The sequence below is a fragment of the Panthera leo genome, chromosome C1, assembly GCF_018350215.1.
Source record: "Panthera leo isolate Ple1 chromosome C1, P.leo_Ple1_pat1.1, whole genome shotgun sequence".
NCBI classification, from domain to species: Eukaryota; Metazoa; Chordata; class Mammalia; order Carnivora; family Felidae; genus Panthera; species Panthera leo.
In genome coordinates, this window is record NC_056686.1 from 190,942,987 (window position 1) to 190,962,310 (window position 19,324).

The window sequence follows — 19,324 nt, forward strand, 5'->3', positions numbered from 1 at the left end:
CCTTTGGTCTTACAGTGTCCCCCACCATCCTGAAGCAATTGGTTTTAAAGAATGGTAGAATGGCCTTATGAAGACTTTGTTACAGTGCCAGCTAGGTCACAATATCTTGCAACCTGGGGCAAGGTTCTGTGGAAGGCTGTATTTGCTCAGAATCAGCATCTAATATATGGTGCTATTTCTCCCAAAGATAGAAATCATGGGTCCAGGGAACAAGAGGTGGAAATAGGAGTGACACGAGTCACTGTTACCCATAGTAACCCACTGGCAAAATTTTGCTTCCTGCTCCCATGACCTTATTGTCTTCTTGTCAGAGGTCTTAGTTCCAAAGACAGGAATGCTTCCTTCAGGAGACATACTGGTGATTCCATTGAACTAGAAGTTAAGACTGCTGTCCAGCCACTTGAAACTACTCATGCCTCTGAATCAATAAGCAAAGAAGGGAGTTAATGTGCTGGCTGGAAAAAGTGATCCTGCCGACCAAAGGAAAATTGGACTACTACTCCACAATGAAAGTAAGGAGTGTATCTGGAATGCAAAAGATCCCTTAGGGTCTCTCTCTCTCTTTTTCTCTCCAGATTAATTAAGATAATTGACATATAACATAGTGTAAGTTTAAGGTGTATAGTGTGACGATTTGATACACGTATATATTGTGCATTGATTAACACGGTAAGATTAACACCTTCATCACCTCACACAGTTACTGCAAAAAACTTTTTTTTAATGTTTATTTATTTCTGAGAGAGACAGAGACAGAATGCGAGTGGGTTAGGGGCAGAGAGAGAGGGAGACACAGAATCTGAAGCGGGCTCCGGGCTCTGAGCTGTCAGCACAGAGACCGATGCGGGGCTCGAACTCACTAGCCGTGAGATCATGACCTGAGCCGAAGTCGGACGCTCAACCGACCGAGCCACCCAGGTGCCCCTCACATAGTTACTTTTTATGATTTACTCTCTTAGCAACTTTCAAGTATATAATGCAGCATTGTTAAACTATAGTCATCATGCTGTACATTAGATCCCCAAAATGTATTCATCTTATAATTGGAACTTTGTACCCTTTGACCAACATCTTTTCATTTTCCCCAATCCCTAGCCTTTGGCAACAACCATTCTACTCTCTGTTTCTATGAGTTCAGCTTTTTTAGATTCCACATGAATGAGATTACACAATATTTGTCTTTCTCTGCCTGACTTGTTTCACTTAGTGTAACGTCTTCAATGTCCATCAATGTTGATGTGAATGGCAGGATTTCCTTCTTCGTTATGGTTGAAGAATATTCTATATGTATATATACCACATTTTCTTCATCCATTTACATGTCTATGGATACTTAAATTGAATCTATGTCTTGGCTATTGTGAATAATGTTACAATGAATATGGGGGTGTAGCTATCTCTTCAAGATAGTGATTTCACTTCCTTCAGATATATACCTAGAAGCTGAGTTGCTGGATTACCTGGTAAATCCGATTTTAATTTTTTAGGAAACTACATACTATTTTCCATTTTGTCTGTATCCCTCCAACAAGTGTACAAGGCTTCCAATTTCTCCACATCTTCACCAACACTTGTTATCTCTTTTTTTTTTTTTTTTTGATAATAGCTTTTCTAACAGGTGTGAAGCAATATCTTATTGTATTGATTTGCATCTTCCTGATGATGGGCATTAGTGATGTTGAACATCTTTTTATGTACTTGTTGGCCGTTTGTATGTCTCTCACCATTGAATGTAATGTTACCTGTGGGCTTGTCATATGTGGACTTTATTACATTGAGGTACATTAATTCTAAAGCGACTTTGTTGAGAGTTTTTTTTAATCAAAAAAAGATATTTCTATGATGAATGGATGTTAAATTTTGTCAAATGCTTTTTCTGCCTCTGTTGTGAAGTTGGGTGCTAACTGCACTCTGTCTCCCCTACAAGGAGGTGTTTCTTTCCATGCTGGGCTGGCCAGGCTTGAGAAAGTCATGACAGGGGTAATGAGAAACTCTTTCCTACTGGCTTCAATCAATTTTTCCTTATTTTTGGGCTCCACCCAGGTGCTGTAATGCCTCACCTGGAATCTATTTTCATGCATGGATAGTTATTCCAATTGGTGTTGCTGGTAGGAGACAAGTACTAGAAATTCTTATACTGCCATCCTGCTTGGGCATCTCTGAGTATCACCATGCCCTGTGGTAAAGGTCAATAGAAAACTACAACAACCAATCTAAACAGGAAAACTAATGACTCAGACCCTTCAGGAATGAAGGTTTGGGCCATCCCACTAAGTAAAGAATTACAATCAGATGAAGTGCTGCCTGAAGGCAAAGGAAATACAGAATGGGTTTTGTAAGAAGGTAGTCATAAATACCCGTTACAGGGGCACCTGGGTGACTCCGTTGGTTGCGCATCCAACTCTCGATTTTGGCTCAGGTCATGATGTCACAGTTGTGGGACTGAGCCCCGCATCAGGCTATGTGCTGAGTATGGTGCCTGCATGTGTGTGTACATGCACTCACTCTCTCAATAAATAAATAAATAAATAAATAAATAAATACCAGTTATAACCACATGACCAGTTACTGTAACTGCCAGGAGTATTTCCTCCTTATAAATTTTTTTGATTACAAATGTGTATATTTACATATATACATGTTTATATTTATAGATATCCATCATATATGTATCTATCACATATATTATACATATATATGACATACATCTCAAATGTTTTTGTTTTCTTCCTTCTCTTATTCCTTTATTATGTAACATAGAGGTATGGAATTTATGTCATAGTATTTATTGTTCAATTTACATCACAGTATTTAAGTTACCAATTTGAGTTATGGATATCAAGGAGAAGAATAAAAGTCACTCAAGGACTTTATGCCCTCTTCTGTGGAAAGAGCTAGTCCATTTTTGTTTGTATGCATGATAGTTATATCATGTTTGGCAGAATTATGACCTTGTTATTGTCTTTATTCTGAGATTAAGTATGGTTTAAGGAGATTTATATGGGTGCCAAGCTGACAAGGGGTGGACTTTGTGAATGGTTAATTTTACATGTCAACTTGACTGGGCCACATGGCCCAGATATTTGGTCAAACATTCTGCTGGATGTGTCTATGAGAGTTTTTGCATGAGATAAACATTTGAATTGGTAGACTGAGTGAAGCAGATTGCCTCCCTAATGTGAGTGGGCCACATCCAATCAGCTGAAGGCCTGAATAAAACAAAAAGACTGACTCTCTTGTGAATAAGAGGGAACTCCTCCTGCCTATTTGAGCTGAGACATTGATTTTTTTCTGGCCCTTCGACTCAGACTGAAACACTGGCTCAACTTTGGTCCTGAGCCTACTGGTTTTCAAATTGGAACTTACACCATTGGCTCTCCTGGTTCTCAGGCCTTCAAAGTCAGGCTAGAATTATATATTGACTTTCATGGCTTTCCACCTGCTGGCTAAGATCCTGAGACTTCTCAGCCTCCATGATTGGGTGAGCCAATTCCTTATAATAAATTTCTTTACGTGTGTGTGTGTGTGTGTGTGTGTTTGTCTGTGTATATATCATATTGGATATATTTTTCTCTAATACAGTGCTTTTTTGAGTAATATGAATTACCAGAGTTCCAAGCCATGAGGCTACCTTTAATAAAATAAACTAGAGTTTAGATTTTTAATGTACTCATAACTAATACAGTATATAAATATTACAGTAAAACTATTTGATCAGAATTTATAATTATTAATCCAAGATGATAATTTTGAATTTTGCCATATACCAATAGACATTTTTTAATGGTTAATCCAATTTTTTTCAAACTTCTAAATCCTGTTTTAAAAATCTTGTTTAGTGTCTACTACTAACTAACTAGTTTGGGGCAAGTTACTTAAATTTTTGGGGATTCACTTTTCCTATCTCTAATATATAATGATACTGAACTAAATATTCTCCAAGGTTCCTTTCCATTACAGTGAGTGATCTGTGGCATTTCAGAATCTTCTGAGGTGAGAAAAAACATGGTGGACTGTATTTTTCAGAGAGCCCAATAAATAGCTGCCTAGTTGTCTCAACAGATTCTGTACAATTTAAAGGAGGGTTGGAGGCTGAAACATCACTCTGTTACTGTTGGAGGACTTCTATTCTCTGTGGGCAGCTCAATCCCAGTAGAAGAGAAAGGGAAGTTGGTCTGAGTATGTCCAGCTCAGATTATTCTTTTCAATTTTACTCATCAGATAAATCTCATCTGTACCCCAAGGGTGGAGACAGTAAAGGGACAGAGAGAAGCTAGGAGTAGAATGTAATAGACTTCCAATATGCTTTGGAAAGAAACATAGAGAATGGAAGAATAATTTCTCGCTAACAATATGTCAGAGCAGAAGGTATAAACTGGGAGATTAAAATAGGTAACCATGTGTCAAATTACAGAGGCACTTGAAACCAAAGACAATAGAGAGTCTCTGTAGGTACCTGAGAAGGAGCAAGGTGAAAACTAAACAAAATTTAAAGAAAAGCATAACCCAGTGATAAATTAAGAAAAAAAAATTTGGAGAGCAAAGAGGGATTGGATGGATTAGAAAGGAAAGAGGTGATAAAGGCTTAGGCATTTTGTTTTTGAAGGACGTATTTCAAGAACAGAAGGGAGATACACGAAACAGGGTTATTCTGTCTTGATCTGAAGGACAGAGTTCATATGATCTAGAGTGGAAGTTATGCCACTATGGTCTTTGGTTCAGTGTAAGAAAGAGTTCAGGATTAAAACTATTGAAATGTGTGTTGGGCTACAGTCAGGTTTTTTTTGTGCAGAGCAAGAGGAATGGTTGTGAGCCAAGTGTGGCTCACTTTCACGTTGTCTTTGAGTTCAGGAGGTATTTTTATTTTATTTATTAATTTAATTTAATTTAATTTAATTTAACTTAATTTAATTATTTAATTTTTCTTTAAAAAACTTTTTAAAGTTTTTTGTATTACTTTTATTTTAGTTAGTTAATATACAGTGCAATATTGGTTTCAGAAGTAGCATTCAGTGATTCGTCACTTACATACAACACCCAGGGCTCATCACAAGTACCCTCCTTAATACCCTCACCAACCTAGCCCATCTCCCACCATTTTAAAACATTTGAATAAGTAGGTAATATTTAATCTCTTTTAAAAGTCACCAAAAATCTGGATTTCCAATTCCTCTTGAAATATTAGGAGAACTAGCAGCAACGGGCCCATTTAACTGAAGATCACAACTGGATAGAGCTGTGTAGGGACTGCCCCATGTAGACAAGGCGCGTGTTCCCTTTTGGCCACAGTCCCAACAACTTCTTCTTTTTTTTTTTCCTTTTCTTTTCTTTATTTATTTTGGGGGGGGGGGGAGAGAGAGAGAGGGAGGGAAAGACAGAGCTCATGCATGCAGGGGAGGGGCAGAGAGAGGGAGAGAGAATGAATTCCAAGCAGGCTCTGCACTGTCAGCGCAGAGCCCTATGCGGGGCTCAAACTCGCGAGCCGTGAGATCATGACATGAGCCGATCCAAGAGTCTGACACTTAACCGACTGAGCCACCCAGGTGCCCCCCCACCACTCCTAATTGCATGATACCTTCACTTTTTTCATTACCTGTCTGGTCCTTCTAGGCATTTGACTTTTCTATTCCTGTTATAGATGGAATCTCTGTTCTGAGAGGGAGGATGAATTTAATGACTTTTGACCCAGAACTTCTTTCATACCATGATTTCTTCTATTTTTCTCTAACTTTATTTTATTTTAAATATGACCAGCTTCCTTCTGTTGTGCTATTTTCATTATCCAAATTTTCAATATTCCGGTAATATTTCCTTTTGCTTTGGAACAACCATGTGAACTTTCCATCTGCAATAAACAAAAATGGCCAGCAGAATCTGCAGATAGGCTTGATCCCAGGCAAAATGAGTATGTGGCCAAATTTGTTAGAGGCATTGCTTCTCCCTCTCCCATCCCAGTACTCCCTCATTGAAAATGGAGGCTCCCTTGTTATAGGCGCATTCTTTCAGCTTACCCTCCCTAATCGTTGCTTAACAAAGCCCCACAGCACTCTGCATGGTTCCTGGTTGACCTATTGGACTGTTTAGCGTATCTTAATTTCTGAGAAATTATTCCAAAGCCATGACAAAAGCTATATACTCCATAGTCACCCTAAGGAATACTGATCACAAGGGATTAGATAAGAGAGAAAATGATTCTAGAAAAGCTAGGGAGAGATGCAAGGACAGTGAGGGGACAGAAGCAATGGGAAGCTAGATGGCCAAGGGAGCAGTGGTAGGGCAGGGGAGGGACTGGCAGTGGAGGGATAGAGCAAAGTGTGGGTTCATAGCAGAGTGGGTATAGGTTGAACTTCTTCAAGTAGAGATCATAACTACTGTTGTTACCTTTATGTATCCTGGTACTGGACTGGAGGTGGTTCCTTTTGTGTTTCCCTCACCTGGTTGACTGAGCATCTCATTTCTTCATAGTGATTGACAGAGAGCCAATAAAATAGATGAACACTTGGTATGATGATAAAAGGAAAAGAAACCCTAGGTACTAAGGAATATATATATTAATAATAACAAAACCCCTACAATATAATATGTATATGCAGTGCTCTACCCCATACGGTGGCTTTTCAGTCACAAACATTGCCCCATTTCTCAGAAGAGTCCCAGAAAATGAAATGAAATACGCGTCCTTGGGTACCACCAAACTACAGCTGATGATTTGTCCCAAGGCTCATGCTATAGTAAAGCATCGTTGTCTTCCATGAGATAAATATTAAATATCAGAGACATAAACCAAACCTGTTACTTCCTTATGATAATTTATATCAACCAGCAAACATTTAACTAACTGTAAGTTCCAAAATATGATCATTGGCAAGTTTGCAGTATGTTAGAATTTAGCAAACACTTTCATAGATACCACTTTTTAAATTCCTCATAAGGCTGAAACATGACCTTTGATTCTTCAGCCTTGAGTTGCATGTTCCTCCCACTGCACAGTTGTGCCTTCTGCTGTTCCCAGCAGTTCCTGAGTTTTGCGAAATTACGTTTCCCATACGCTGTTCAGTAAGGCAGATCAACACCAAATGTGTTGTGTATCCCCAAAAGAATAATGTTGTAATTGAGGATTGCCTTCTTGACTTAGAACGTGAAATACCAGGGTCAGTAAATCGAAGATTAACTACCAGTATTTCTCTTTAAAAGACAATAAAATGGAAATGAATGTGTATACATTTTGATTGCACAGGGCTCAGATATATCATAAAGTTGATACAAAGACCAGAACGGGGGCGCCGGGGTGGCCCAGTTGGCTGAGCATCTGATTATTGATTTTGGCTCAGGTCATGATCTCCCCGTTCATGGGTTTGAGTTCCGTGTTGGGCTCCATGCTTGCAGCACAGAGCTTGCTTGGGATTCTCTCTCTCTCTCCCCCATTTGTGCTCTCTCTCTCTCTCAAAAGAAATAAATAAACTTGAAAAAAAGAAGACCATAGCAATCCTAGCTCTACTATATTATAAATATGCCCCATCTAAACAAATACATTGGGTAAAATAGCCGTCAATTACATGTGCAAGAAGCCCTATGTATTTAACGTAACAGTGTAAAATATTCAATGATACTGTCTTAAGTTCTACATGCAACCATCCTTTAAGAAACTACCACTTGTGTAGTTTTAGTTTAGTAGCAAAGATGGATGAGGCATACTTACACTAAAAATTATTCATTATTTATCTGACATTCAAATTTAACTGAATGTCTTGTATTTTCATTTGCTACATCTGGCAATGTAAGTCAGAAAGGTCAGGCATTTATTTGTTTATAAGTTTTTTATTTTTTATTTTCTTAAAATGTTTATTTTTGAGAGGGGGGGTGCACAAGTGGGGGAGGGGGAAGAGAGAGAGGGAGACACAGAATCCAAAGAAGGCTACAGGCTCTGAGCTGTCAGCACAGAGCCCCACGTGGGGCTCGAACTCACGAACCGTGAGATCATGACCTGAGCCGAAGACGGACACTTAACCAACTGAGCCGCCCAGGTGTCCCTGTTTATAAGTTTTTTAAAAGTTTATTTATTTATTTTGAGAGAGGGGGAGAGAGAGAGAGAGAGAGAGAGAGAGAGAGAGAGAGAGAGAGAAAGTGCATACATGTGTATGCGTGAGCAGGGGAGGGGTAGAGAGAGGGAGAGAGAGAATCCCCCAGTTGATTAGGGCTCAGACTCATGAACAATGAGATCATGACCTGAGCCGAAACCAAGAGTTGGAAGCTTAACTGACTGAGCTACCCAGGCGCCCCAATAAGTTTTTCATTTTAATTCCAGTATAGTCAACATACAGTGTTAAACTAGTTTCAGGAGTACAATATAGTCATTCAACAATTCTACCCATTACTCAGCGCTTATCATAAGAAGTGTAGTCTTTAATGTTTATTTACTTTTTTGAGGCAGAACATGAGTGGGGGAGGGGCAGAGAGACAGAGAGCCACAGCATCTGAAACAGACTCCAGGCTCCGAGCTGTCAGCACAGAGCCCCACACAAGGCTTGAACTCACGAACCGTGAGATCATGACATGAGCCGAAGCTGGACCCTTAGCCACCTGAGCCACCCAGGTGCCCCGACAAGTGTACTCGTTAATTCTTTTCACTCTATTTCACCCATGCTCCCACCGAACTCCCCTCTGGTAACCACCAGTTTGTTCTCTATAGTTAAGAGTCTGTTTCTTGGTTTGTATCTCTTTTCTTACCTTGCTCATTTGTTTTTCTTCTTAAATGCCACATATAATTGCAATCATATGGTATTTGTCTTTCTCTGACTGATTTATTTTGCTTAGCATTATACCCTCTAGCTCCGTCCATGTTGTTGCAACTGGCAAGGTTTCATTCTTTTTTTATAACTGATTAGTATTCCATTGTATGTACACACACCACCTCTTTAAAAAATTTTTTTTTAACATTTATTCATTTTTGAAAGGCAGAGAGGCAGAGCGTGAATGGAGGAGGGGCAGAGAGAGAGGGAGACATAGAAACCGAAGCAGGCTCCAGGCTCTGAGCTGTCAGCACAGAGCCCGACGCGGGGCTCGAACTCATGGACCGCGAGATCGTGACCTGAGCCGAAGTCGGACGCCCAACTGACTGAGCCTCCCAGGCGCCCTCACCACATCTTCTTTATTCATTTATCTATTGACAGACGCTTGGGCTGCTTCCATAGTTTGGCTATTGTAAATAATGCTGAAATAAATATACAGATGCATATATCTCTTTGAATTAGTGTTTTTGTATTTTGGGGGTAAATACCTAGTAGTGTGATTGCTGAATTGTAGAGAAGTTCTGTTTTTAACTTTTTGAGGAAACTCCATGCTGTCTGTCTTCCACAGTGGCTGCACCAGTTTACATTCCCACCAATAGTGCACGAGGTTTCCTTTTCCTCCGCATCCTCATGAACACTTATTGTTTCTTGTATTTTTCATTTTAGCCATTCTGACAAGTGTGAGGTGATATCTCACTGTGGTTTTGATTTGAATTTCCCTGATGCTGAGTGATGCCGAGCATCTTTTCATGGGTCTTTTGGCCACGTGTGTGTCTTCTTTGAAGGTGTTCATGTCTTCTACCCATTTTTTATTGGATTATTTGTTGAGTGTTGAGTTGGGTCAGTTCTTTGTGTATTTTGAATACTAACCCTTTATCGGATATGTAATTTGCAAATATCTTCTCCCATTCGGTAGGGTGCTGTTTAGGTTGGTTGATTATTTTTTTTTTGCTGTACAGAAGCTTTTTATTTCGAAGTAGTCCAAGTGGTTTATTTTTGCTATTATTTCCCTTGCCTCAGGAGACATATGTAGAAAGAAGTTTTTATGGCCAATGTTAGAGAATTTTCTGCCTGTGCTCTCTTCTAAGATTTTTATTGTTTCAGGTCTCACATTTAGTATATTCTGAGTTTATTTTTGTGTACGGTGTAAGAAAGTGGTCCAGTTTTATCCTTTTGCATTTAGCTATCCAGTTTTCCCAACACCATTTGTTGAAGAGACTTTTTCCCATTGCATAGTCTTGCCTTCTTTGTCAAAGACTAATTGACCATATAATTGCAAGTTTGTTCCTGGGTCTTCTGTTATGCTCTATTGATCTATATGTCTATTTTTGTGCCATATACTGTTTTGATTACAACAGCTGTTTTGATTACAACAGCTTTGTTATATAACCTGAAGTCTGGAATTGTGATACCTTGAGTTTTATTTTTCTCTTTCAGCATTGCTTTGGCTATTTGGGGTCCTTTGTGGTTTCATACAAATTTTAGGTTAGTTTGTCCTAGTTCTGTGAAAAATGGTTTTGGTATTTTAATAGGGAGTGCATTAAATCTGTAGATTGCTCTGGGTAGTGTAGACATTTAACAATATTTATTCTTCCAACCCATGACATGGAACGTCTTTGCATTTCTTTGTGTCATCTTCAATTACTTTTATCAATGTTTTCTAGTTTTCAGAGCACAGGTTGTTTACCTCTTTGGTTAAGCTTATTCCTAGGCATTTTAATATTTTTGGTGCAACTATAACTGGGATTGTTTTCTTAATTTCTCTTTCTGCTGCTTCGTTATTAGTGTTTAGAGATGCAACATATTTCTGCACATTGATTTTGTATCCTATGACTTTATCGAATTTGTATGTCAGTTCTATTTTTTTGGTGGAGTCTTTAGGGTTTTCCTCATACAGTATCATGTTATCTGCAAACAGTGAAAGTTTTACTCCCTCCTTACCAATTTGGATGTCTTTTATTTCTTTTTCTTGTCTGGTTACTGTGGCCAGCACTTACAGACCTATACTGAATAAGAGTGGTGAGAGTGGACATCTTGGTCTTGTTTCTGACCTTAGGGGAGAGGCTCTCAGTGGTTCCCCATTGAGTATGATGTTGGCTGTGGGCTTTTCATATAAGGCTTTTATTATGTTGAGGTACATTCCCTCTAACTCTATTTTGTTAAGGGTTTTTTATCATGAGTGGATGTTGTACTTTGTCAAGTGCTTTTTCTGCACCTATTGAAATGATTATATGGTTTTTATCCTTTCTTTTATTGATGTGATGTATCACATTTATTGGTTTGTGAATACTGAACCACCCTTGCATCCCAGCAATAAATCTCACTTAATTGTGGTGAATGGTTTTTCAAAGTATTGTTGGATTTGGTTTGTTAGTATTTTGTTGACAACTTTTGCATCTCTGTTCATCAGTGATACTGGCCTGTAGTTCTCTCTCTCTCTCTCTCTTTTTTTTATGGTGCCTTTATCTGGTTTTGCTATCAGGGTAATGTTGTTCTTCATAGAGGAAGTTTTCCTTCCTCTTCTGTGTTTTGGAATAGTTTGAGAAAAATAAGTATTAACTCTTCTTTAAATGTTTGGTAGAATTTTCCTGAAAAGCTGTGTGGTCTTGGACTTTGTTTGTTGGGAGTTCTTTGATTACTAATTTAATTTCATTGCTGGTAATTGATCTGTTCAAATTCTCTATTTCTTCCTGCTTCAGTTTGGGTAAGTTATATGTATCTAGGAATTTATCCATTTCTTCTAGGTTGTCCAATTTGTTGGCATATAATTTTTCATAATATTCTCTTACAATTGCTTGTATTTCTGTGATGTTGGTTGTTATTCCTCCCCTTTCATTAGTGATTTTGTTTATTTGAGTCTTTCCTCTTTTTTTTTTTTTTTTTTGAAGTGGTCAGGCCTTTATATCCCTTCCTAAACCAGTTCAATGTGGATCACCCATGGAATGGTGTGATCTTAGGCATGCCTGGGAGTGGTATTACTCTCTGACATTGAAGCAATCCCTAAAGGGGCTGACATCTGAGAGTGTCTGCTATACAAGTCCCATCAGCTAGGGCAACAAACATTTTTTGAGGGACATTCTGGGCATCACAGCTCCATGTTAACTATACTATCTTTTTGCTATTTTTTTTAAGGTAAGCTCTGTGCTCAACAGGCTTGAACTCATGACCCCGAGATCAAGAGTCACATGCTCTACCAACTGAGCCACTCAGGTGTCCCTATTTTTGTTGTTTTTAATGTTTCCCTACAGTAACCAGAAATAATAAAAAATCATTTAATTAACTTTAGTACAACAATTAAAGTGAAGATTATTTTTTTCAAAACCAGTCTCTGCAATATTCAAATACTGCATACAAAAGTAAATGTGTAAGAATGGTCATTGTTCTTTTCTTTCATTATTGTCTGTTTACTAATAAGGACTAGGGGGGCCATACATATGAGTTTTTCTAAGACATTTTTGGCTTACATGTCCTCTTTTGGCTTAAATATTAATAACACCCATTTCACTCTCAAAAGTTCCTCGGTTTGGAAAAGAAATTCTTTTGGTCTCCTTATTAGGATCCTCTTAGTGCTTCTCATGGCCAATGGGCATTATTTTCAACTTCTGTACAATGAGAAACGATATTGTTGGGCTTTATAACCCCATAGAGGGACCCACTCTCTTTTTCTAGTTTCAGTTTAAGAAAAGTTCTTATAAGGCAAGGATCTCCCCTCTCCTTTTCTTTTCTTTTTAATTTTTTTTAATGTTTATTTATTATTGAGAAACAGAGGCAGAGCACAAGCAGGGGAGGGGCAGAGAGAAGGGGAGACACAGAATCCGAAGCAGGCTCCTGGCTCTGAGCTGTCAGCACAGAGCTGGACGTGGGGCTCAAACTCACAAACCACGAGATCATGACCTGAGCCGAAGTCAGACGCTTAACTGACTGAGCCACCCAGGCACCCCTCCCCACTCCTTTTCAACATCATACTGGATTCTAGCTAATGCAATAACACAAGAAAAGGAAATAAAAGGTATACAGATAGGAAAGGAAGAAGTAAAATCGTGTTTCTTCACAGGTGATATCATCTATGTAGAAAATACAAAAGCATCAACAACAACAAAAGTCCTGGAACTGACTAGCAATTATAGCAAAGTTGCAGGACACAAGGTTAATATACAAAAGTTAACTGCTTTCTTATATACCAGCAATGAACAAGTGGAATTTGAAATTAAAAACACAATACCATTTATATTAGAACTCCCAAAAGTAAAATACTTAGGTATAAATCTAGCAAAATACGCAAGATCTATATGAATAAAACTACAAGACTCTGATGAACAAAATAAAAGATATTTCATGTTTATGGATAAGAAGATTTAATATTGTCAAGATGTCAGTTCTTTCCAACTTGATCTATAGATTTAATGCAATCCCAATCAAAACCTCAGCAGGTTATTTTGTGGATATTGACAAAGGTACAATCCATGAAAGAAATAATTGTAAGCTGGACTTCATTAAAATTAAAAATTTATGCTCTGCAAAAAACAATGTCAAGAGAGTAAAAAGACAAGCCATAGATGGGAGAAAATATTTGCAAAAGACACATTTGAGAAAGGACTGTTGTACCAAATATACAAAGAACTCTTAAAGCTCAACAATAAAAGGGGTACCTTGGTGGTTTGGTTGGCTAAGTGTCCAACTCTTGGTTTTGGCTCAGATCATGATCTCATGGTTCATGAGTGTAAGCCCTGCTTTGGGCTCTGCGCTGATGGCATGGAGCTTGCTTGGGATTCTTTGTCTCCCTCTCTTTCTGCCCCTCCTCCTCCTCTTCCTCTCTCTCTCTCAAAAATAAATAAATAAACATTAGAAAAAGCTCAACAATAGAAAAAACAACTGAATTTAAAAATGGGCCAATGACACGAACAAATATCTTGCCAAAGAACATACACAGATAGAAATAAGTGTATGAAAAGATGCTCCATGCCATATGTCATCAGGGAAATGCAAATTAAAAAACAATGATACCATTACATATCTATTAGAATGGCCAAAAATCTACAACACTGATAGCACCAAATGCTGGCAAGGATGTGGGACAACAGAAGTTCTTATATATTGAGATGGGAATGCAAAACGGAACATTCACTTTGGAAGACAGTTTAGTGGTTTCATATAAAACTAATCATACTCTTACCATATGATCAGCAAGCATTCTTCTTGGTATTTACTCAAAGGAATTGAAAACTTACGTTCACACAAAAGCCTGCACACAGATGTTTATAGCAGCTTTATTCATAATTGCCAGAACTTCAAAGCAACCATGATGTACTTCAATAGGAAAATGACTAAATCAACAGTGGTGCATCCAGACAATGGAATATTATACAACACTAAAAATACATGAGCTATCAAACTATGAAAAAATGTGAAGGAACTGTAAAATTACTACTAAGTGAAAGAAGCCAGTCTGAAAAGGCTACATAATTCCAAATATATGTCATTCTGGAAAAGGCAAAAATATGGAGACGTAAAAAGTTTAGTAGTTGTCCAGAGCTGGGGGAAGAAGGGTAAATACGCAAAGCATAGAGGATATTTAGGGCAGTAAAAATACTCTGTATGATACCATAATGACGGATGTATGTCATACATTTGTCCGTATCCATAGAATGTACAACAACCAAGAGTGATAGTTATGTAAACTATGGGCTTTTGGTGATAATGTGTCAGTACAGGTTCATCAGTTGTAATGAATGTACCGCTGGTAGGGGATGTGATAACGGAGGAGGCAGGGAGTATATGGGAAATTGCTGTACCTTGCCTTCAACTTTGCTGCAAACCTTAAACTGCTCTAAAAAAAGTCTTAAGAAAGTTTCAAGTAAGGACTTGATTGGCCATAGTGAGTCAGTCAAATGTGCCTGGAAGATCAAACAGTGTGAGTGGTCCATCTTAGGTCAGGTACCTGATTGTAAATGAACAAACTATGGCTGGATTTGGAGAGGAACTCGGGGAGCAAGACCATGGATTATAGACCTAATCATGGGGACCTATTTCTTAGAACATTTTCAGAAGTGGGGAGATACCTGAGTAGGGGAGGTTCCCCAAGAAGGGTCCACTACAAATTAATTTAACACAATGTGTGGTGCTACTTGTTACTTGCACAAAATCTATCACTCAAATTTCAGATGCTACCCCTTCATGAACATATTTTAGGATTTTTTTTTAATTTATTTTTATTTTTTTTATTTTTTAATATATGAAATTTACTGTCAAATTGGTTTCCATACAACACCCAGTGCTCATCCCAAAAGGTTCCCTCTTCAATACCCATCACCCACCCTGCCCTCCCTCCCACCCTGCCCTCCCTCCCACCCCCCATCAACCCTCAGTTTGTTCTCAGTTTTTAACAGTCTCTTATGCTTTGGCTCTCTCCCAACATATTTTAGGATTTGGATGGTTATGCTCACCTTATCTACCCTGGTCATGATTTTAAATTATTATTTTTTAAAGTTTATTTATTTCTGAGAGAGAAACAGGGCATGAGCTGGAGAGAGGCAGAGAAAGAGGGAGACACAGAATCTTGAAGCAGGCTCCAGGTTCCAGTCTCCGGCTCTCAGCACAGAGCCCCACGCAAGGCTTGACTCACAAATGGTGAGATCATGACCTGAGCGGAAGTTGGTCGCTTAAGAGACTCAGCTGCCCAGGCGCCCCGTATACTGTTCATGATTTTAAAGTCTTTGAAAATATCCTCATTATTTATCTTGCCAGATGGTATGGTTCTTATCTTTTTAGGTGTTTTCATCTGGCAGCAGCTTGGTCATTTAAAATGCCTTTTCCTGGATCATGTTTAATTTCTTTATAGGACTTGTATGTCATAGTTTGGTGTGTCATATTTTATATTTGATTATCAGTATTGTTTTGCTGTCATTTTTAGATGAAGTTGTTTTATTCAGGAGGCAGTCAATTCCACAGTCTGTTTCCCACATTGGAGTTGAAAGGGTGTGTGTGTGTGTGTGTGTGTGTGTGTGTGTGCGCGCGCGTACGCGCATGTGTGCGTGTTATTGCCAGCTGCAATTTGGATAATAAACCATGGGTGCAGTGATGTTTGAAGGTGGGATGTATAGCTATTTAGATATATAAATAGTTTAGGTTACTCATTTCAAAACTTGTTGATAATAAAATTCTTTTATTAGTTTTTTGGCCATGTCACACAGCCTCAGAAAATTTGTTTATAGTTTATCTCAGTTCACCCAAACATTTTATTACATGGAAAAACTTACTGTGTTCTGCGGGATAGGGCATTTTAGCATGCAATATACCCCTTAGATAATTTATCAGAATAGCAAGTAAAAAGTCTTAAAACTTGTCTCTGGAGAATCCTCAAGTTTCTCTTTTCCTTCTGGAGAAGTGACTTTCTGTGTCGATCATTTGTTCTCTGTCCCTCAGCCACGTCTGTATCCACGATATGAATAGTCTAATCCCATGACAAGCTAACAGAGATAATCTAGCTGGCTCAGCTTTAATTTATGTGCTGCAGTATAGGAAATGACAAAAGGTGAGCAAAAGCATATTATATGATCTAAGGAGCTCTATAAATGTTAGCTGTTCTTTTTGCCTTAGAAGAACAGAATAAAAATATATAATGACTACTGATCAAGGTTTAAGCTTTCATAGTTATGTCTTTAGAAATCTCAACACGTTAATATGTTGGCAAAATATAATATTAATACTTAATAGGGTAGATTAATAAATGTTGCTAATTATAGTGTTGATCAGATTAAACTAAATCTAATGGGTGATGACGTGGTTAATTTAAAGTATAGAAAAAATTAAATTCTCTAGTAAGTGAGATTCTTGGCCCTCTCTTAGGGAGTGGTACTTCAATGTAAGAAACAAATATCTGCACCATAATTGATTTTGTTTTGGAATTATACAAATAATTGTATAGAATGGCTGCATTCAGAATTCTCTAGTAAGGAGTTAGGAACATAATTCTGAACAGTTCTGTGTATGGATCAATATGTCGGTGGTTTTAAACAGACAAAATAAAATTTTAAATTGTATTTATAGCCAAGTGCCATGATTTAAAAATATTATAGATCCTTTCAAGAGACAGTTTCAGGTATTTTGTTTTGGGGCGGTGGTCAAGTAGATTTTGCTTCTTTAGAGTCAGGCAAACATGGCTCCTGACCCAACTCTGCTTCTTAGTGGTCACATGACCATGGACATTTCTTCACTTCCCGAAGTCACAGTTCCCTCCTCAGTCAAACTGGGGGCAATAATGGTAGTTCCTTGGGCACCTGGGTGGGTCAGACAGTCAAGTGACTGACTCTTGATTTCGGCTGGAGTCATGGTCTCATGGTTTGAGCCCTCATCGGGCTCTGCACCGACGTCGTGGAACCCATTTGGGATTCTCTCTCTCTCTCTGCCTCTCGCTCTATGTCCCACCCCTGTTTCTCTCAAAATAAATAAATAAACTTTAAAAAATGTTTAAAAAAAAGTAGTTCCTTCTTAGAATTGCCTGAAATTAAATGAGGTGTCTAGATAAAGGGCTTAACTCAGTATCTGGCACACAGTAGGTGCCGTATAAATAATTCCTCTTCTCCCTCCTCCTTCTCCTTGTTATTGTCTTGTTTTTATTATTTCTTGTGTTCTTTTCTGTTTCTCACTGAATTTGGGACTATCTAAAACAGGATTTAAGAAGCTACAGTTGTCGAATTCTGAAGATATACTGAAGGTAGTACAAGAAAATTCACTAGATGAAAAAATTATCCCTTGGAAATATCTGAGACACAAAAGACTAGAGAGGTAGGAGGACAATAGCTATTGTATTTGGATGGATTTCCTCTGAGGTTGCACGGGGCCTCCCCCACAGTACTTTTCGTTCATGTTGGACAGCTTCCAGTGCTGCGATGTGCGGCTCCTTTATGCAGCCAGACTATGGGACTGGGTGTAGAGGGACTGGTCCTATTGGGACCGAGACTTCAGAGCTACAACCTTCTTTGTGTTTACAAAGCAATGCCATATGGGAGATCGGAAATGGATTACACTGTAGACTGACCAGGATTTTTGCAAGTCAATTTTTTTTTTTTAAACAAACCATGTACACAGCATGATAGAAAGTACTGGAAAGCCTGGAAAAAGAAAACCTGAATCCAGTCCCAGCTCTGCCACAGATTGATGTGACCTTGAGCAACAAGCTTTAACTCTGCTCCTTTGCTTCTATGATTGTACAATAATGACTTTGAATTCCTAGATGATCTCAAAGGTAATTTCTGACTCAAATGTTTTCTAATTCTATATTTTCTTAAGTCCTGTGGCAATTATACTAAACTGTTTTTGGTTTTTTTTGTTTTTTTTTTTTTTTGTATCATTCCTGGTTCAAGGTTAACTTGTGAAAAGAGCAGACATGGGGAAAAAAGACCTCAGGAACAGAATAGGACTTGAATTCAGGGTTCCAATTCCAGTTATGATGTCAAGCAGCTGTATGATCTTGGGAAATCCATTGGCCCATTGCATTTAACCCTAGCTGCACATTCAATTAATCTGGGAGGATATTAAAAACACTGATGTTGGATCCCACTCTTGAAGATTCTAAATTGTCAGGCATTGATAAGTTGTTAAAGCTCTCTAGGTAATTGGATGTGCAGCCAGGGTAGAGAATCACTGCAAAATCAGTGAGCCTTAGTGTCCTCACATCTTAAGATAGAGCTTCTAAAACATGGTAGTATTTGCTCTCTCCATGTCACAAAATTGAGGATCAAATAAAATAAAACAGATAAAACTACTTTGTGATGTGTAAATGCACAGTAATTATTAAAGCAGACATTATTAAAGGGCTTAGCTATTGTTACTATGCAAATGTTAGGGATTATCATAGGTATATTAATTCTGTTGCTGGGGTTCTAATCTTTTCCGATAAAATTCAATTGCTGTCTCTAAAAGTAGTTGAGGTCCCCCCACCTCCCACCCAATCCTATGTGGCAATTTCCTTCTGCAGAAATTCCTGGTGTTGCTCTGGGACCTGGTGAAGGCTTAATGATTATGTGTTGACTCAGATTATTCTTATTAACCACAATTCCTCTAAGCTTTGCATAGCATATATCATCACCACCAATCACCACGACATGCTGCTTTATCCCTTTGCGCTACAGCTTGTAAATGCTCTAAACTGTGGGTAAACTAGCCTAATGTGTGTGTCATGGGGAAAAAAAATTAAACTGTGTTTCAAATGTATCTTATTCTGTCAGGAAGTCTTAATTATCCTTCCTATAACATAATATTGTTAATATAACAACTGTTATATTGTTATAAACTTAATTATAGTTTTTTTCATTTTTTAAAAATTTTATTGGAGAGAGGAAGAGAGGGTGAGAGAGCATGCACCAGCGAGGGAGGGGCAGAGGGAGAGAGAGAATCTTAAGCAGGCCCCCTGCTCAGCACAGAGCCCAATTTGGGGGTCTGATCTCACGATCCTGGGATCATGACCTGAGCCGAAATCAAGAGTTGGATGCTCAGTCGACTGAACCACCCAGGCACCCCCTTAGTTTTAGGTTTTA

The 19,324-nt window shown here is 38.3% G+C and overlaps 1 protein-coding gene across 9 annotated transcripts in view; it reads left to right on the plus strand.

Moving 5' to 3' along the window:
- Positions 1-19,324, plus strand: part of ADAM23 (ADAM metallopeptidase domain 23) — a 317,233-nt gene that overhangs the window by 91,469 nt on the left and 206,440 nt on the right. For 3 of the 9 annotated variants that reach the window (XM_042949899.1, XM_042949903.1, XM_042949901.1), the window contains 4 exons: positions 312-512; positions 3,309-3,481; positions 16,212-16,320; positions 17,459-18,033. The exons of 3 other annotated variants lie outside the window; for them this stretch is intronic. The gene's annotated coding sequence lies outside the window, so the exon portion shown is untranslated. The remainder of the gene's footprint in view (positions 1-311; positions 513-3,308; positions 3,482-16,211; positions 16,321-17,458; positions 18,034-19,324) is intronic. 3 more of the 9 variants (XM_042949900.1, XM_042949905.1, XM_042949904.1) reach the window with 3 other exon arrangements.